At 33.9% G+C, this 4503-nt stretch overlaps 1 protein-coding gene across 1 annotated transcript in view; it reads left to right on the top strand.

Annotated features, from left to right (window-relative positions):
* The window catches only part of LOC108690006 (adrenodoxin-like protein, mitochondrial), a 33216-nt gene that overhangs the window by 18771 nt on the left and 9942 nt on the right, over positions 1-4503 (top strand). The window lies entirely within an intron of this gene.

Below are 4503 nucleotides of genomic sequence, written 5' to 3'. Positions count from 1 at the left end.
AAATATTAATAAATATTTTATAAATATTACATTTACATTAACAGACATAGCTCCGATCAGCTTGACCTTGGCATTTTCTTGTTAAAGTTGATCTTTATCAAGCTTTAAGAGAATTTAGTCTTTCAATTTCGTTCATTATTTAAAAGTATATTTAACAATTAAAAATTAGCAATTAACAATTTCGCGAGTTTCTTCCGTGTCCAGATCCATTCTTGGAATGCCAACGTTTGAATCTTGCAATCCACTTTATCAAGGCGAGGAACAGCGTAATATTGAGCTTTTCCTCTGCCGTTTCTTTTTATGTTACTTGTTGAAGTGATGGGGGGAAAGAAGAGAATTGTGGGAGAAGAGGAGAGAGATGGGGGAAATCGATATGTCTTCAATAACCGAGAGAAATCTGGTAAATCCTAGAGCGTATTACATATGAACAAGCTATGAAGATCCACATACAATCCTCTGAAAGACAAACAGAAATATATAAATCTTGTCCCTCCAAAAATCCACAATCCTCTCTACTTAACGTCAAGAACCTATTCAACAAAGATCTATCTCAAGACACAATCTGCGCTTGCCAAAAGCCCTAACTTCGCAATGGCATCTAGAAAGATTCCAAAGAAAGAGATTATCAGCCAAATAGAGTCAACCATCTACTGACTTCCATTAGAATAAGCAGATAATATCCGCATATATATAGGTAATATCGTTTCCCTCTACCAAACATCACTGGATAAGAGCGATTGGCCCTTCAAGACCTGAACAGGAACACAGACATCATCGTGCTTCAAGCCAACAAAGACAACATGACAGTAGTCATGAATATATCAGACTATAAGAAAAAGATGAACTTCTCTCGGACAAAGCACACAAAAAGCTTGACAAAAATCCAACTAATACAATCGCGCAGAACAAGATCCTGGTGAAAAAAAGCAACATTCCCAGTAAAATCAATTAAAACCTACAAATCCTCTCCCACCAAGACTATACGGACTACCAAAAGTACACAAATCAAACATCCTCCTTAGACCGATTAGATTGTCAACGCCATACACTCCCCGACATACAACTTATCCCGCTTCCTAACACAATCCCTCACTGGAAAATCCGAATCACATAACTAACTCAACGGACTTCATAAAAGATCCAAAAAATCCGATTACGTCCCACAGACTTACCTGCTTGTAAGTTTCATAAAATCCCTTTTCACACAAGTCCCAATAAAAGACACATTAAACATAATAAAGGTCTCACATGAAGTGAAACCTTTACCTCATACCTCATATACCTTATATCTCTAATAGAACACTGTTTAACAACCATTTGCTTCTCCTAACAATCAATTTTATGAACAAACTTCAAGAACTTTCCTATTTCTCCTGTAATTGCTAACTTCATGGAGCATTTTAAGAAAGAGGCCTTCAGAAAACACTCAAACCAGAAGTTTGATTTGTTATACAGACGACACATTCATATGATATGGAGACACGGCAGAACCGAATTCCGTAAATTCCTTATTTTCCTCAACAATCAACATTCAAATATCCACTTCACTATAGACACAGGAAAAGGGAAAATTCCTCTTCCTAGATGTTCTTGTCTCTAAGAAAGCTGATGGTACCTTAGGCTATTAAGTGTACAGAAAATCAACACACAGATAGATATCTACATGCCGAATCGCAGCATTACCCAGCACAAAAACAGTCTGCAATTCACTTGTACATAGAGCTTTCACCATCTCTAAGAACATGTACAGACAGAACTCTATCACTTAAAATTAGTCTTACAGAAAACGGACACGACAAAAAAGATATAACAATCAATAAACATGCAAACAAGACAACGATTTCTGACACACAATCAGACGAAAGAATCTTATCCATTTTTCCATATATCAAAGGAATAACAGGTCGGATTGGCAGGATATTAAACAAATACAATATCCAAACTATCTTTAAACTCAAAAAGATAGGACAAATCTTAAGAAATCCTAAAAATCAAAAACCACTCAGTTCCATAAGAATATACAAAATACCTTGCTGTGGGCAAGTATACATTGAAGAAACTGGGAGAATAGTCAATCTACGGATAAAAGAATACCAACGTGATATCAGGCTAAAACATGTCACGCAATCAGCATTATCAGAACACAACATCAAAAACTGGACATCAATCTCTCGATTATTAAAGACCGATTATTATTAAAGACCGATTTCCCTTACCTCTTCCCCCCCCCCACAATTCTCCTCTTTTCACTCACCATTCCAACAAGTAGCGTAATATAAAAAGGAACGATCCGGAGGAACGTTCAGTATCATCAGATTCCTCGCCCTGATGAAGTGGACTGCAAGATTCATTCGAAATGTTGGCATTCCAAGAATGGATCTGGATACGGAGGAAACTTGCGAAACGCATAACCTTTATATAGAAAGCACCTATAGAAGCCAAGAATGTAATTAACAATTTCATTAGATCTAGTGCTTCTGAGATGCGAAACAAAGTTTATATAATTATTATTTTATAATTATTAAGTGTACAACTTTGCTTCCGCCGTTTTCCTATAGATGGCTTTAGCGGTAAGTGGTGATCGAAATAAATAGATCATAGACGTCATACAATAAATTTGAGCATCTGTCAACATAACCCCATAGAAACATTAGTCGATTTGTGTCTGCATCATAAAGTTATTCTCGATTGAAAATGTCAGTTTACGAGCCAAATTCTCATCATTTGCGGGAGATTTTAATTTTTTGCTTCTTCAATATGAAGAAATCTGCGGCTGAGGCTCATCGAATGTTCTCAAATACTTATGATGAGGCCGCTATTAGTCAAAGAACGTGTCGTGAGTGGTTTCAACGCTTCAAGAACGGTGATTTTAACGTCCAAGGTCATGCTCTGTATTTGGTGGGACCAGCTCGGCGTAGTGTATTATGAACTATTAAAACCGACTGAAACAATCACAGGCGATCGGTATCGAACGCAATTGATGCGTTTGAGCCGAGCATTGAAAGACAAACGGCCGCAATACAACGAGAAACACGATAAAGTGATTTTGCAGCATGACAATGCTCGACCCCATGTTGCGAAAGTGGTCAAGACATACTTGGAAACGTTGAAATGGGAAGTCCTACCCCACCCGCCGTATTCTCCAGACGTTGCTCCCTCTGACTATCACTTGTTTCGATCAATGGCACACGGCCTGGCTGACCAGCACTTCCGGTCTTATGAAGAAGTAAAAAATTGGATCGATTCGTGGATAGCCTCAAAAGATGACCAGTTTTTTCGACGCGGGATTCGTACGCTATCCGAAAGATGGGAGAAAGTAGTGGCCAGCGATGGACAATACTTTGAATCATAAATGTATAATCAATTTTTTACAATAAAGTCGAATTTCGGAAAAAAACGGCGGAAGCAAAGTTGTACACCTAATATTTATTATATTTTATAATTAATTTATTATAAATCGATATAGCGTTACAAGTTAGAAATCCATGATATACACAATGTATTATTTTGCACTGTAAGTAGGTGATAGTTCGTTTTGCATGAAACATTGGAAACTTGTATGAAACCGTACAATGGACTTTGTATACAAATAATAAATTTCATTTTTCATTTTTAAAAATACTGATTATTATGAAACAAAGTCTATTTATTATATGATTCTATATAGATTTAAAACTTTCATGTGAAGTTTAATTTTTCTTTTGAAGATAAAAAAATAGTATATAAACAAAAAAATAGAGATATTATCAACAAATAAATATAATAAATTGAATTTAATCAGAAATAAAAACGTAATACTTTATAAATAATCAAATATATAAAATGAGGCTCGAAAGAATCTATTAGAATTGAAAAATGTAAAAAAGTCCATCAGAACCTATAGTAGCTGTTCGGACAGAAAAGTCTTTATTTTCGTGTGAATGTAAAAAAGAACGAACTGAATTGTCGGAAATCATCAACTTAGATTTTGTGTTGCTTATGTAATTTCGATTTATATTTTATATTGATTAGGACTCGAATTGGAGGATCGAAACGTTTATGTTATTCATTTTGTTACATTTTTCGCTTTTTTACATTTTTCACTGATTTATAAATAAACAAATTATGGATTTAAATATTTACATTATTATTTTTATTGGAACGATTACAACTGTGGTCCCTCAAAATAAAAGTTTTTTTTAAAGTATTTTTAGTAAGGAATATAATAAAAATAATAAAAAAATTTTATAATCAATATTTAATTTGATAATCATAATTCAATTTTATGATAAATTTGATAATAACTTTATAAGATAAATATCTATTTTATAAGATAAATATCTATTTATTTATTTTATCTGATTTCTCACTGATTTCGATGTCTTTTAGATGTTGTAAGGGAGAATGTCCTGAGTGATTTCCCATAAGAATTAATATAATTAAATATATTAGGTGGGAGACGGCATTGGTTTAAGAAATATAGTAAATTAAAGTTTTATATGTAGAGAATAGTATTAGTATAAT

Source organism: Atta colombica, unplaced genomic scaffold (genome assembly GCF_001594045.1).
Source record: "Atta colombica isolate Treedump-2 unplaced genomic scaffold, Acol1.0 scaffold29, whole genome shotgun sequence".
Classification (NCBI taxonomy): Eukaryota; Metazoa; Arthropoda; class Insecta; order Hymenoptera; family Formicidae; genus Atta; species Atta colombica.
Note: the sequence above shows the minus strand (reverse complement) of the source record. Positions and strands in the feature narration are given on the sequence as shown.